Source organism: Sturnira hondurensis, unplaced genomic scaffold (genome assembly GCF_014824575.4).
Source record: "Sturnira hondurensis isolate 20B ecotype Veracruz unplaced genomic scaffold, ASM1482457v3 Scaffold0008640, whole genome shotgun sequence".
In the NCBI taxonomy this organism is placed as follows: Eukaryota; Metazoa; Chordata; class Mammalia; order Chiroptera; family Phyllostomidae; genus Sturnira; species Sturnira hondurensis.
Window position 1 is genome coordinate 6,202,510 of NW_028081271.1, and position 16,291 is coordinate 6,218,800.

General features: G+C 48.0%; 1 protein-coding gene across 16 annotated transcripts in view; it reads right to left on the reverse strand.

Annotated features, from left to right (window-relative positions):
- The window catches only part of SORBS2 (sorbin and SH3 domain containing 2), a 184,609-nt gene that overhangs the window by 116,696 nt on the left and 51,622 nt on the right, over window positions 1-16,291 (reverse strand). Inside the window, exon 2 of one of the 16 annotated variants that reach the window (XM_037055206.1) lies at window positions 4,102-4,157. The exons of the other annotated variants lie outside the window; for them this stretch is intronic. The gene's annotated coding sequence lies outside the window, so the exon portion shown is untranslated. The remainder of the gene's footprint in view (window positions 1-4,101; window positions 4,158-16,291) is intronic. 16 annotated transcript variants of the gene reach the window in all.

Below are 16,291 nucleotides of genomic sequence, written 5' to 3' on the forward strand. Positions count from 1 at the left end.
GATCCACTGGTATTAACAAGCACAATTCTTGTTCAGTATAAAGTTGCTAAAAACCTTCCAGTCTGCATCGATTTCCATTGGCTTTCTACCTCTCTCTCTGAGGCAGCGGAGCAGAACTCCTCTCTTTCTGAGGACTCCCCTCTCAGGTCTATAGCTGGGATTTCCTTCTGCATTTTCATTTTCTGAATGAGTAAGAGCAGAACTGGATGCCGGGTGGCGTCTCTGGGCACCTCGTCCTTCTGTTGAACTTATGTAGGAAGAACATCCCTCCCCATCCAGCCAACGGATGGCTGCAGTTCTGTGGGAATGCAGGTAGCGAGCGCTCTAGGTCAGGTAATTCTAGAAAATCACGCAACTTAACATTTGCTCAGACCCCTCGTTTCCGGCCCATGGAATATAAGGAATAAGATTTCCAGTTTCCCAGGAAGGCCCTGCATTGCTTTTTCTCTCTTTCTTCTGACTTAGCCTAATGACTCACTCTCCAGATGGTTCTGCCCGATTTTAGAATTATCATGACTTACTTTGTAGAACTGCCCCCCCCATAACATTTCATGTACAGTAACTTACGTAATTCTTTTCCAAGGAATGAGAAAAATACAACGCTCCCCGTGGAGGAATTTCTGGCTCCTTTCACATCAGGAGATGTAAAACTCTAAGATTCTATCATGAGGATGCGCTATAGTTCACTTTTTTACTTATAGTTTCCTGTACAGCTAATGAATTTACGTTCTCAAAGGATACTTGATGATATAAAAAATAGTCCCAACACAATGAAGATGAATAACAATGTACACAGTGTAATTTCAGTTTTGTTTTTCAAAAATATTACTATGATTAAAAAAAAGGAAGAGAAATATCCCCAAATGTTTATTTTATCATCAAGGGTGATTGATTCTTGTAAACATCAGTTCCTTTTCTTTTTTGTGAAATATGCCTTTTCCTAGTCCCAGGGCCACTGTGGGACACCCAAGAAATTAACTAAGTCATGTTTCAGCACGTGGGACTCTTCAAAAAGAAAGGCGCCGTACGCATGTGTGCCATGAACTGTGACAGAACACTGATGACTCAGCATTTCTGATAGGATGTCCTTGAGTGTGTGTGTGTGTGTGTGTGTGTGTCCCTAAGAAAGGATAGTCAGAGATCCCTCATGTGAACAGCTGTGGCCTTGGGGTGGGGGCTTGTGCGGTAATCGGCCCTCGGCACTGGGCCGTCTCAGAGCTGGCTCAGGGCCTTGCCCCGGAGGTCTCTGGACGTGTGTACATCCAGATCTTAAATGCTACTGCCCCACCCTGCCCTCCCCCGCTGCTTCTGGAGCTGAGCCCCAGGCCCTTGCCCAGTCTGCTGGGACAGGTGAGCTCATCTTGATGCCTGGAAAGGGCTGTATCCTGACTTACCTGCACAGCAGTGTTCTGCCCCAAACCATTGTTACTGATCAATATTACTTATATTGATGTATATATTTAAAGTGATGTTATCTGTTTACTGAGGATTTTTCCTAGAGAGGCTACTGAAGAGGTTGTTTTATTCTATTAGGGGACAAATGACTCATGCCACTCACTATTTTGCGTGTTTTTCTTTTGGTTAAGTGTCCATACTCTTTTAGTGGCTTAAAAAAACACACACAACTCAGTCTCAGTGGTTAACGTCAGCCCTTCCCCTCATGTGTGGTGCATGGGACTTCCTTCAGCTCATAGTCTCCTCTGGACAGATTCGAATTCAGGGGCTCTGACGCTCCTTCCTCCAGGAGAGGAGCTGGAAGTAAACAGAACATTCCTCCAAACAGGGAACAGCTCAGACAGTTGGAGCGAATGAGGAATCTCACTTGACTCTGAACGTAGTCTAGTGCAAAATAACTACCTTGTAAGTCACTTTTGTTTGTACCTACTTATCAAAAATATTTATAAAGTGTCTTTGCACTCTCCGGCCTAACTAAGCCTCTCGGTATTCACTTCTTCAGTAGGCTCCTCTGTGTCCGTACCCGTGGTCGGCCCCCACGTCATCACCTAGCACCAACTTACAGAAAGTGGGCTCTTCTCTCTCTCTCTCTCTCTCTCTCTCTGCCTGCCTTTATCTGTCTTTTCTACATGTACAGTTAAATCGGTGTGCAGCTGGAGGACTAAAAGTATCACACGGATTATTAGTATAGATTGTGGCTAATAAATTAAACAATCTGACAACTGTGCCCTGATATCTCATCCCCTTAAAACCCGATTTACAATTAAAGAAGTAGAAATTTTCCTTTTCAAAATATTACATCAGTAGAAAATGGAAAGTTCAGTGGACATGGTGACCTTATGAATTGTTTGCCTGCGAATAAGTAGCCCGGCCATTCTGCAGCTTCAGGCATTCTGCAGACCTCCAAAGTCAGAACAAACGAGGGGACACACAGCAGGACAGGCTCACACCCCTGGCAGAGGATCTCAGTGTTGTGTGTGGAGATAAAGGCCACCAGAGTGACAGAAGAGATGTCAGAAAAAGGACGATCTGCTACAAGCATGGTCCCAGTACTTAGGAAGAAGTAAGCTGCACACTGCAAGTTCACGTGGATGCTCTCCAGGGCTTTTGTAGTCTGTGATTTCTCAGGGAGACCCTGAGAAAGTGTCTGGGGGACTGTGTGGGGTGATTAGTCCCCAGCACTCTGGCCTCACTCAGAAATAACCTGGGCCAGGTGGGCCCACCCTTCCCATGAGTCATTAGGCCCTGGCCCTGGGTGGGCCCTGCAGGGTGCTGGTTCCATGGATGTGGGAGGGGGTGAGTGTTGAGTCTGGGGACTGATACCTGTTTGTTACATGAGAAATAAGGTAGATAGAGCTACTTATATTTGTTATATATATTTGCTATGCTATATTATTCCAGTTCAGATGAGGTAATACTGGTTGAGTGTGGGCCCTAAATCCAATGCCTGGTGTCCTTATGAGGAGAGCTTTGGGGGGATGGACAGACACATGAGAAGAGACAGCATCACACGGAAGGAGACCGCAGTGATGCTGCTGCTGCCACAAGCCCAGGAAAGCCAAGAAGAAAGCAACTGCCAGAAGCTAGAAAAGGCAAGGAAGGGCTCTTCTCCCGAGAAGAGGCAGCTCGCCCTGCTGACACCTTCATTTCAAACCTCCCCACTTCAGAAACATGACGTTGCATGTTTCATTTGTCACGAGCCACCCGGTCTGTGTTACTTTGTGGCCTTGGCCTGGAAAACGATAAGGGATTTGATACAGGAATTGAAACACATCTTCTAGGCTTTTCTTCTTGAAACAATTTGCCCTGAGTGGTATGGGTACTATGGAAAATTGATTTTGGGAGGGGTCCATTCAGGTAGATTGTTTCATGGTGATTAGATGAATAACATATGGTGGGATAAGCTCTAGGTAACATTTGATGGGGAAGATTTCAGAAAAAGCGAGAGAGCCAAGAAGCCTGGGAGTCAGCAGGTGATGCAATCCAGCTAGCTTAAAGCAGTAGGTGGTGACCCCCAGGGGCAGGGCCTGGCAGTCCTGTCCACACCTGGAGCTGGTCACACCAGGTGGAGAGCCAGGGACCATTGAACAGAGTGGGCTTGGAGGGGTTCAGAGTCCTGCTGCTAGTGTGTGTGTGTTGCTAAGAGCAGCCCCCGTGCCTCAGTGAAGGGCGAGGCCTCCCCCAGACAAGGAGGCACTCTTCTGAGAGTGGCTTTGACTCAGAAGCAGAAGGAGGGAGGGGTTTTTAGGACAAGAGTGGGGCTCAGTTACAGTCTCCTCAGAGTGTTCCTAAGACCCCCAGCTTTGCACATTAAGACAGAGAACAGAATTCCAAAACAACCATTCTGCAAGGAAAAGCTCGTGTTGTCCTAAAACCCCTGTTGCCTGGCCCCCCTCCTCTAGTTTCTCCCCACTGCCTCCTTTTCGTCAAGGGCGTCTCTGCAGAGTCTCCAAGCAGAACTTCTGCTGAGACTGGGAAGGGCAGGAAGGCCAAGGAGAGGTCAGAGGAGACTCACATTCCTGGGCACCCATCGTTCCCTCTCCTTCCCTTCTCGGAGGGACCTTTCTGTTGAAATGCATGCACAGGCGCCCTCCTGGCTCCCTCTCCCAAGCCCAGGCAGCCGCGGATCCCACGAGTACAGCGTACCTTCTGAAGAAATGCACCCAGATCAGAATGGTATATGAGTCTGTCCTATTCTGGCTCTAGAAAAGAAATGTCACAATGAATAGGTGGTGGGGTCTGCCCCGTAACACAAAACAACCAACAGAACAGTGCAATCAAACTGAGGATGATTCGAATTTGCCATTATATATATATGGTATATAATGGTAAATATATATATTTTTATATATATACAAATGCACTTTTTTCTTACTTATCAGGAAAAACCTATGAAAAGGAAACTGAAAAAAGGGCCAGGAAAAAGTAGGTTAACAGTTGCAATACAAATAAATCAGAGAGTAGTGAGTGAATAATAACACAAGAATAACCTGTCTGTTTTGTGTACTCACAACTGTAAACCTACTTTTGCCCACCCTCTACTTGTCATTATTTTTAGTTTGTGACAGGCCTCGAGTCACCATAATTATTTGGAGAAGGGTGGATTGGGCTGTTTTACCCGGTCTCAGGTGGGGGCGAAGAGGCGGTGTGGCCTGCGCAGCCCTGACCTGGTTTGCTGACTCATTCCCACTCCCCTTGCCACTTTATTTAAAACAAATACTGTCTCCCAGAGCTTCACTGTCACTGATCAGCGTTGAAAACAATGGAAGCGCACAGTAGAATAGCAAGGACCATTGTGTGAATACACTTTCTGCCTGCCACTTGCATCTGCTCTGTGCTTTTCTGGTCCTTTCCTAATCTGTGTGCAGCGGAGGACGAGAGGAGGGAGAGCCAAAGGACAAGAGGGAACAAGCCCATTTCCTGCCTGAGGACGTCCCCTCTCTCGGGGTCTCCCACCCCCCACTGAGTGCTTTGGTGTCTTCTCTCCACCCAAAGCCACTGCTGCCTTATGCAAGGAGACCCCTCCTCACTGTCCCCCATAATAGTAATACCAGCTCTTGACCCTTTCCTTCTCTGCTGCCCAGGCTCTGCACAAACTGAGAGTCACCTGTCAGGGTCTGCTCTTGCAATGGAAGGGGGTGCAGCAGCTAATCTGACTATTTAAGGCTCTACAATGTGCTGAGAGAAGGTGAACGCATCCCTCTCTCGCAGGTAAATTGTATTTTAAGTGGGACATTCGTATTTTCTGAACACAGGATGGACCCCATGGGCAGGCATTTTGGACAGGTAGGAGAGAGGGAGGGTCATGGGATGTGGGGGCTCCTTGGGACCTCATGGGAACTCTGGGGTCCCCATGTCCCCTCCTGAGGCAGATGCCTAGTCATCCTATTTCAAGAGACGGCCCTGATTTTATGGTGAGAACCAGTAGGCGTTTCTGCAGATAAATCAACCTTGTAACAGCAATAAGTACTTCATTTTGACATCCTAGAAGATTTACTTCAAGGAACTCCTTGTGAGCTTTTTTCCCTTCTGGGCAGAGTACTGTTTGCAGGGACCTGCAGATATGGGAAGAGAATGTGTTTCCTAAATGGAACTATTCTGACAACAAGGAGAAAAAGGCAAATTGCACACATACATCCATACACAGAAAATTCCTCCAAGTTCTCCTTCAAACGCATCTGCTTCTGTGTTAAATTTTAGCCCAAGTTTTATCCCTGGTCTATACTGATGAGCACACATGTGTGCACATACATGTGTGTGTGTCCCCTTTGTCTCTAAGGGGTCAAAATAAACGTTTGCCTACAGGTAACAAAAGTTCTGTACTTATGCCTTGGTTTAGATTATTAAACAGTTGGAATGAGCAGATATCTCAGAAATTATTTAGAGTTTAATTTTTAATACAATGCTAACGTGGCCAAGTTCCCTGCAACAAAACGAGCACGTATTGCAGCCTACACTTGCCATGCTTACCATGTGTCAAGCTCTCTTCCAAGCTTTTATGATAACTCAGGAAACCCTCCCAGTGATACAAGGTGGGGCCACTGACACGCGCCAAGCTCCCTAGGTCTCAGTCATGGGCAGGGCCTCCCACAGGCGGGCTGGCCTTGGACTCGGCGCTCGGACGCGCTCTGCTGTGGCTGTGTGCGAACTGCTATAATCCCTTCGCTATAATCCCAACTAGTCTGTTCATCACGGCTTCCTCAGTGCTTAGACACCAAGTCAAACAAGAAGCAACCCCAGTAAACTTTGTCGTTGTTTTACCCTTAAAAATGACGAACTGCTCACCTTCACACATGTGCAAGTCTGGGCTTGTGCCAAACAAAAAACAAAGAAAAAAAAACATGCTTTGCAACTAAGGCACTCCCAGGATTGGAACAAATAGCAAATCGATGTCCTCATTTCCAAGTGAAGGGCAGCAGAATATGCCACCCCAAAATATGACTGCAGGAGCTCAGGACATGCCACCCCCAAATATGCCACTTTGACATACATTGATCGTTTTGAGCTGGGGGCACGTGAGACACAGCAAATGCAGGGAGAGGCTTCCTCTGAGCTCCCTTATCTGCTTACAGACAGATGCTCCAAGAGAAACTCAATTGTCATGAATCTTTTCGGGCGAGTTTCACCAACCAGGGAGGACCGAGGGAGGCCTCTCACTGGACAGGACATCAGAAGTCAACACCACTTTGTCACACGCCGTCTGACCTCCCATCTGTTCTTCTCAGGGCCCACTCATCTTTCCTAAATATCATTTCCTCGCCCCTAAGAGGCCGACACCCTCCTCCCCTTTTCTTATGAAAGTGGTTTTTGAGCCTGAATTCTGAGCCAGGTGGAGAGATACTCAGTGTTCTCTGAGTAGCTCCCGTGGATAGATGAGGTATCTGTGCTTCTGTGTGTCTGTCTCTTGTTAGTCTGTCTGTCTTTTGTGGTGGGGGTCTCAGCTCAGAACTTAGAAGGGTAGAGGGGAAATTATTTTTTCCTCCCCTATGAGCGTCTCCCCTGGTTTGGAAGAACCCTGGGACCATTAAGGTAGAAGAAGTCTGTTCATGGAGGAGTTGGGTATTCTGGAGGTTCCTGAGCAGACTTTAGGACTCGGGAGAAAGGAGGATGGGAAAGGGAGTTTTAAGGAGTGGCAGAGGCCGGTGATATTCAATGGTCACAGCATCAATCTCCATCTATGCACTTGAACGGTGTGCAAATGAGGCTTCAGAGAACACACCTTCCCCAAATGGAGCTGATGCTGGGTGAGGCAGGCCCACAGTGTGTACGGAGTGGGGCGGACCCCAGCCCCAGCAGGTCTCTCGAGTCATTGCTGGGTGGCTGGTGCAGCCCAGGGCCACTCCCACACAGCCCACTTCTGGCTGGTCTAATAAATAGACATAAGACAGATTAGCAAGAGAAAATGACCTAGTTTAGTGGAGATGTGTGTATGGGAACCCCACATCCTGACCTAGGGATGAGGTAAGGGGCTTTTGGGGCTCCCGAAGGTCATGGCAGGATGTAAGAAGAGCAGATGTTTACATGTTTAGTAAATAGGAGTGTGTTTGGCCCTATAGGTAGGTCAGATGAGGTTATCTCTGATAGTCTGTTATTAGGGGCCTGGCCCTCTGATAACTACCCAGTTCTCCTGGGTAGTTAAAGGGAAGAGCAAACATTTCTCTATAGTCTGAAGCTAAAATCACCTTCACTGCAAAACAGACAGCATACCACAGAAGCGTATCTTGGGGTGACTAGCTCTGAACCCCTACAATCCCAAGACCACACTCAAGATTCAGTCATTCACAGTCAACAGCTATTGGCCCCGCAGCCACTGCCGAGCAAACAACAACAAATGAGTTGTCCACACAACAGCTCCCTCTGGCCAGTCACCGGGAGTCAGAGAATGATCGTCCATGTTGAAGGAAATTGAGTGGCTTCCCAGCCAGGGAGCCCCCCCATTGTACCTGGCAATACCCCACCTATTGGCGAAATTCCCCTCTTCGCTCCCATCGCTAACACTTTTACTCTAGGTTAGCAGGTTGAATGCGGTATATAATAAAACATCCGAGTTCTGAGTGTCCGTTAGCAACATCTGTTAATCTGAGCTTCTAACCTCCTTTACTGAATAAAGGACAGTGACCAAGGTAAGAACTAGAGACATTCATTGGCATCGAGATGGCTCCCAATTTCTCCCTTTTCAGTGATTATTTAAGTGCTTTAGAAACACTGCTTCTTTCACTGGTTTTCTGGGCAAGATAGAAGGAGAGGTTGATTTTCCAGTGATTGTTCTGACTCGGCACTTAGACTTTCCACGGCTTTCAGTTCTCAGGTTTGGGGCTTAGAGAGGTTTGTGACCAAGAGCAGCAGCTGTGCAGCTGATGTCGGCTCCAGGACGGGAGGGGACACCGGGGAGAGGCGAGGACAATGGGATTATCGGAGCCGGGTCTTCAGTTTCCCCATCCAGTGTCAACACTGGGTCTGCTCCCCTGGAACCCGAGGCCCAGGGATGGCTTTCCTGAGCAGGGAGACCTGTGGGGTGATTCAGGTACAATTCAAAGGAAATGAGATTTTCTTGGGGGAAATTGGGGATGGAGAGAGGAAGGGAATTCTGGCCTTTAAAAGAATACTTAAACACTGTCTTTTCAAACAAAAAAAGGATGTGGTCTGTAAGCCCCCTGACAGCTGTGAGGTTCTTCATTCTGGAGTACAGGTGGGAAGCTTAGGCACCTGTGCTGTGGTCCCAGCTGGGGAGGAGGCGGGGCACCAGCAAGAGGATTCACATTTTACACGCTGGTGAGGACTTAGAGGACCTTCCCATCCATAAAGCCAAATCTCCGAAAATCAGGTCCTGCCCCGTCTACAGACCTACCTCTCCTGTTGAACTCCGAGGCAAAATGAAAAGACAAAAGAGCAATTATACAGGGACACTTCCGTTAGGTAGACAAACCTTTCCACTCTCCACTCAGTGTACAAAAACACACTTCGTTGACTCCAAATGGGAGACGAACAGAGGTTCAATGGCTTACTAGTTTGGAGGACTAGTCACTAGTTTGAAGGACCAGTCACTAGTTGCTTAACACTCTCAGTGCAACCGCTCTGCAAAACACAACCTGCTGAACGACGGGATGGAAACTTCGAGAGAAAGATCCCACAGAACTAAGGAGGCACAGTGCAGAACGTTCCTGTGGTTCCTGTGTTGTCTTTCCCCCACATCTGCCTATCCCCTTCTGAAGCCAAGGAGGCAGCTCATTTACGGGAAGCTTGTCGCCGGCCCAGACCCCTTGCTGACCCTAGAACACACTATTCACATTGGGAGCAGTTTTCATGCTCACAATTGTGCCTTTGACCTCCAAGGGTCATCCAAATATTTTCTGAGACATTGGCTGCTTTAAGTTCCTTCTCCAAGTGCCACGTGTATCACTTTTGTGCGGCGCAGTTGGCAGGCCTGGCATTCCAAGAGGCGTTCAGCTCATTTAACTCGGCCCGGCCAGAGAGGTGATGGGCCCAGAGGGCCAGTCCCGGCTCAGGGATTCTCCTTCTTCACTAACACAGAAAGCAAAACACACTGTGGGGGGTGTTGCAGCGGAGCAAGTTCAGAAATATGTGTAAGCTTTCCTCTTTGCCAAGTGTTTTAGAAAAAACTCTTTTCTTTCTATTTCATGCCAAAAAATGTTACCCCTTGAATATTTGCTCCCATATCTGGCTATGTGTCCACGATTTCTTTTCTAAGAATAATAAATTTCTTTCTGGGACATAAAAACGTCACTTGCCCTATCAGATCAAGCATCTCTTTATATAGAAAAAGCATTTGAAACATTTCGCCAGTAGGCCTAAGGAAGGATTCTTACTTAATACGAGTTTTTAAGTTAAATTTGATTAAATATTTGGTCTTCGCGTTTCTTCTGTGACTCTCAGTGGAAAGTTTGAGCTGGTTTGACACTTCCAGTCCCACTTTTCCTCTGACCACTCTCTCACTAGACAGTTTCCTGCTTCCTAGAAAGCATCCAACAAGGATGAATTTCTGGTTTTGACTGAAATAATACACTGGAAGTGGAGCCAATGCAAGGGAACTGTGTAAGTTCCATTCTCTCTTCGCATGTTTCCCGGGAGCTGGAGGGTTCAGCTGCCAGGATTTCAGGGACTCTAGCATTAGGAGAGTGTGAACGTGCAAATTAGCTGTCAAGTTTAACAGAAAGTGAATCGTGCACCCCTGAGCTGGCGTGTTCCCATTACCGGTGTCCTACTGATCTTGTTAGGTAAAGCAAGACTCATAGGAACACTGAAAAATAGCCATGTGTAAGACCTGGGTTTGGTGGGGTTCTTTTTTGCCAGCTGAAAAATGGTAATCATAGTCACAAAGTCAAAAAGCTAATAAACAGTCTTAGAGTTGAGAATAGAGGCCAGGAGAGTGTCCTGCTTGAAGAAGTAGCAATCGTTGTACAACTCAGGTGTGATCGATATTCACAGAGAAATGAATTTGAGGCATCAGCTCCCGTAAAGCTGCTAATAGCCTGGTAAAATATACCCCAGATTTAAAACTTAACATTGGGTACCCAATATGTGGTCATTAGTTACTACTATTTAATGAAGCATTGTAAGTAAATCCACTGTAAGCAAAAAGCATTCTAGGCTGATATGTAGTGTTATTGCCAGTTAACTGGTTAATTTGAAAATCTGTGTATGTGGGTGACTGGGATGTGGGGGTGGGGGGAACTATGGTCCTTTATAGATGGTTCCGTCTAAACTCCCTGGATTGTGGATCTTTGTTACCCTTTTTAAAATCTCAGAACACAAGCGTATTATACCTGGAGAGCACACGAAGACCAGGACCCAGAACTATTTCAGAAAGAATGCCTAACAGTATGATTCTGAAAAGTCACCAGCTTGCTTCAGAACAAACCAAGATTCTGTCAAAGACTGATGACATGCTGAGAAGCTGGGGGAAGTAGCAAATTGCTGGGCTCATCTTCAGCCCACTGTCATCCTGCCCCAAGTCATACCAAACAAAATGTCCATCCCTCTCCCAGCGTGTTATCATATGGCCCTTTCCCCCGCATGCATGGGGAAGCAGGCATTTCCATTTTGAAATGTCAAGCATCTCAGAACACTTACGTTTTGCTGAACCAGGTCTCCCATGGTGAACGAGGAAACCCCACACAGTGCGCCTGCCTCCCAGGGCCGGCAAATCAGCATCGTGATGCACCCGCGCCAGAAATAATACCCTTCATTTGCTGCAATTGGGTTAGTATCAGTGCTATAAAAAATAAATGATGGAAAACTGAAGCCCTTGACAGAGATACAAGTCCGCCGCGTGCGACTTTGACAGGACTAGAGCACAGTGATGAGGTGGTCTCATCTCACTCTACACTGAATGGGGGCTTTGCCTGTGCTGGCGCGTGCGCAGTGTCCTCACGCGCTCCGGGCACTGATTCATTTGCATAAATGGCAGAGCTAAGCACAGGCGCTCCTGTTAGATGTCAGCTGAAACTTCAGCCTATGGAATATCACCATGCAGTGGGCAGGCCAAGTTATTTATGGCGCTTGCGTTTTTCTCTTTGCTTTTGCAAAAAAAAAAAAAAAAAAAAAGGTGATTTCCCACAAAAGAGTGATCTGTGGCTGTGGTGTAAGGAAAGCTGGAAGTCAGGGAGCTAGAGGCTTGAAGGGCACCCAGTCTGCACTGCCGTGTGGAGTGAGGTTGGGAGGCCAGATGCAAGATATGCACCACAGACCAGCTCGGACTGTGTGTCCTGGTCCTCCAGTTTACACTCAAAGAGTCCAAAAATGTGCAGAGAAGCTCTAGCTAAAACTTGCAAAACAAGGACCTGTAACTGTACACCGTCTATGAGTACAGGAAGGCATAATAGGACACGAAGACATGAAAAGGAAGCATCGCTTGAAAACTCTAATATTATTTAAGTGAGAATGAGAGCACTCAAGAAAGTGAAAGACAGAGAGCAATGCATGAAAAATACCTTCCACTTCTCCCGTGCTGTGGCTGCTTTAGCTGCCAAGCCTAATACCTCCCCTCCTCCTTACCTCTACCTTTGCACCTTTGCTTTTGTGTCCCTGACTGGGCATGGCACTAGAGTCTGCACCAAGTAAACTAAAAATGCACATTTGTTTTCGTTAGCTCCTTTATTTCTGACCCACCGAGTTGGACTGACCCATCCATAAACCATATTCTGGCCAGCTCCCAAGAGCAAACTTGAAAACCTGGCCTGAGAGGGGATTATTCAGATACTCATCCCCTCCCACCCCACCTGGTCCTGGTGTGCGTTCACTTCCTTATCTCCTACAGTCCAGAACCCCTCCACACTGCTGCAGCCTCCAGGCCCTCCAAGGGTGGAGGCTCTTTCCGATCCCCCCACCTGCCTTTCTCTGGAATTGGTGACTCAGCTCCCTTGCATAATTTCTGATTTAACTTGCCCCACTGGCTTCTTCTCTCTGCTCATTGAAGGGAATAATTTCTAGTTTTCAGGGGCCAGCCCTGCCTCCAAGAGTTTGGGTATGGGGTTCAAACCACACTTGAGAATTGTATCTTTCAGGTCTGTCTGCTGGCACTTTTGGGCTACTCAGTTTCTAAAGCAAGCGGTCAATAAAAACAAAACCCAAACCCAACCCACCGACCTATGTGAAGATCAGGCCTATTCACAGTGGGAGCCAGCCCTGGCTGTGAGAACAGGTAGCTGCCTTTCCATCTTATTCTCCCCCGTGATTGGCCACTTAACCTTAGACATCGCAAAACAGGGACAATACTAGTACCTACTTTGTAAGTTGCCCTCTCACTCACTCGCGTGTTTGTTCAACCCCTTTGGCAGATACTTGTTCAGAACTGATGGCCTCTCAGGCAACAGGCATCCAGAAGAATCCAGAACACATAAGACTCCAGGCCCTCATGGAGTTCGAAGATTGAGTTAGATAACTCACCTAAACCATTCACCTTAGTGCCTTTGACATAGCAAATACTCAGGAGTTGTCAGCAAGGGTTTAAACACTGAGGAAAAGGGATGTATCTGCTATCGTACCAGGGAGAGAAAACATGAGGAAGTCAGGAGAGAGGAGTATTTTCTGAAATCACGCATGCGTCTGGCATGAAGTGGGTTCTGAGCGTTCCCTAGTCCCTGAGCCGTGCTCTCTGTTCTGACCTGACATCACAGAACCAGGAGCCTGTGCTCATAAAGTCCCTTCCCGTATGCACACCGTCACACCACCCGACACCACCACACAGCTGCACGACCTTCAGCGCACGTCAGTGCCCTCCCCGCTCCAGAGAGCCACTGTGGCATGGGGACGGGCAGCCCCGGCCCTTTGGGCCTGCAGGCACCAGCTCCAGTTTCCTGAGGAGGGATCTCATTTCCACCCGTCCATGAAAGCGCCCTTGATCTGAACCTGAGATCGCAAGATCAGACGGCGGGGACGATGGAGGTTTCACTGCTCTTTTTAAGTGACCATGGTTTTACGGTCATTTCCATTTTCAATATTATTTTTTGGAGCATCCTATTAAGCAGGTTAGTTTTACAACATGGTGCTTAGAGGCAGTCTGCGATTGCTAAGCCATGGGACCTCACAGCATGAAAACCGAGAGCGTCCACTCCCCTCTTTCTTGCAGACCCCCCCGATGCCTGATAAGCAGTTGACTTTGCAAAGGCTGCTCACCTTGCTACCTGACTGCTCTCTGGGGTGACAGGGAACTGGGCCAATGATCCCCTAGTGAAGCAGCCTCACACCAGGCCGAGTCCTGTAATCATTTATTCTGTATTGTCTTTCACTCCTGAGGATGTGACCTGGGATGACTGACACCTCCTGTCAATCCATACTACACCTAGTACTTTGGATCTTGGTTTCTTCTCTTCACAGCTCACTCACTACTCCACATTCTCCTCCCCACTCCCACAAATCCTACGTCCGACAGGGTCAGGTATCAAATGAGTGGTTGGACAAGGCAAACTTAAAACTCGTTGTGTTCATACCTTCTTCCCCTTCTCCTCCTCCCACTCTACCCTTCCTCCTCCTCTCCTTTTTTATTTACTGTTTTGTTCTGGCTCCCATTTTTGCTTCCTAAAAGTTCACAGGGCTGGAGGCCATCGTCACTCTACACTGTGATGGGGGTGGGCACTGTGGTTTCAAGCCCAGGCACCCCGATGCATGAGTCGCTGCGTTCTGTAGGACTCGGAGACGCAGGGGGCCTTGTGGCCTCTCCCCGGGCACCGACCACACTAGTGGGTATTGGGTCCAGTTTCCTCTTTTAGTCAATCAGCTTATGACTCTGATGACATTATAGTTAGTAGAATATTAGCTTACTACATGGAGAGAATTAAAAAATTATTATAATAGGTAAAAAGCAAAGTAGGAGCAGACAAGTAGCATTTCTCTTTTTAGCTGGTGTTCTTTTATTTTTAAACATATATTACCTCTTTATCACATACACACACACACACACACACACACACACACAATTCGAAGATGCCAGCTCCGGTGCCTGGAGAGTGTGTGGGCAGAGTGCCAGCTTCCTTGATACCCTGAGGTTAACTGTCTCCTGGCCGGGTCTCTGACTGCCCTTCTGTCCTTCCCGATCAGTGGGGCCGCCACCCCAGCTGTCAGAAATAAGTCTTCCTGGTCATGGCTTTGTTCCTTCCACTCAGCAGCAAAACCTCAACTGTATGTTTCTACTCTGTAGGTGATGGGAGAGGCAGCAGGGGAAAAAAAATCACTGGAGGAGGCCCGATGACAGATGCACGGGGCGGGGGGGGACGGCAGGTGGCTTTTCATCAGGGTCACTTCTAGGCAAGACTCACAGGAGAGAATGTTTCTTTACACTTCAGTGGATTGAAAAGTTACAGAAAGATGATTCCCTAGTGACACGATTCCACGACACCCACCTGTTTCTGTCAAGCCCTATGCCACCATCGTCCTTGGCATGTTTTGAGGGTGGTTTTTCAGAAGCCTGACAGGGCTCTGTGGACCCACGTGGCCTCTTGTACTTGAATGGCCTCAAGTAGGAAAGGAGCTGCGGCTACAGAGGGCGGGGGGACAAACCATGACAAGCTCCGACAAGCTCAGTTCGTCCTGGACTGACGTGGGGGGAGGGAGGCCCAGTGAAACACTCCTGTGCGGGTTCATGCCCTGTAAACAAACAGCAGTTTGTCGGGAGCCTCCCCTCCCCTCCCCCATCAGCCAGACTTCTGCTGCCTGGAGGCTTTCATATAAGAAAGAGGTGCCACTTTTTGTGATGCCGTAATTTGTACTGAGTTGCAGATGTGCGAACGTGAGTCATGGGCTTTCGGTGATCCGCCCGGAAAGGACTGGAAGGTGCTAGTTCTCGGGCCGTGTGCTCAGGGCAGCTGGCCTCTCTCGGCAGGAGCGCCTCAGGAGAGAGGGCACTCTGTCCTCTCTGAGGGACAACTGGAGGGCCCGAGGCTGTCCCATGGTGGGTGACGGGGGCCGAGGCTTCTCCTTGTCCTCTCCCAGCCTGCACTGCTCAGGGCCTAGAAGTGGGAAGGCTGATCTGTGGCTGCCTCCTGGACCGGAATTCTTTGCGTTTCTCCTTGGCGTGGTCTGAGCTGTGGTCAGAGTGGAGGTGGATTTTGTGAGTTCTGGGGAGGTCCCCTTGGGGATGGAGGGGGTTGCTCTCCGGGACATTGTGGAACTAGGAAACTAGTACGCAACCACCCAACATCCGGACACGTGATGCTCCTGGCCTTGCCAGAAAGGACTGGGCCCTGATGAAGCCTCGGGGGGGCTCCCAGGGTGCAGGGCAGGGTCGCTGGGAATGACTGGCTACGTTTTCAGAAACTTCCACAGTCGCCTGTGCCAGTGAGTAGGTTCAGTCTTTCAGGGAAGTTCTTTTAAATCGTGCTTGGATTTATGCAGTTTGTTCTTGAAAACACGTTCAGAGTTTAGTGTTCATCAATATCGTCCTTAGATCTTTATTTACATCTGCTGCTGGGATTTGAAGTAGGGTGAACAGTGAGCAGAACCACGAGAGACGTATCATGGATTTCATTTCATCAGTGACATTTTAGGTGTCAAGTTGATGTGTAACCACCTCAAAACAATTTTCCCATCCAATTAGATTTTGTTATGAGCTCATTCATCTTTTTTTTTTCAGTCCAAGCAATGTATTGAAAAATAATAGCTAAACCTGGCTTATTATTAGACCTGGCTTACATTGTACCTGTGGCAACCAGAGGTTTCCCTGGGCTGTTTTTGGAGCCTAACTTATCAATGAGCACCTGTGCCCTTCTGCACAAAGAAGCATCTTTGCACCTGGACAGGTGAGGGGCTCCACCTGCAAAGCTCTTGGAAGAGAACCAGAGGAAGAACCCGAACAGGGTGGCGTTCTTTCTCACAGCACAGC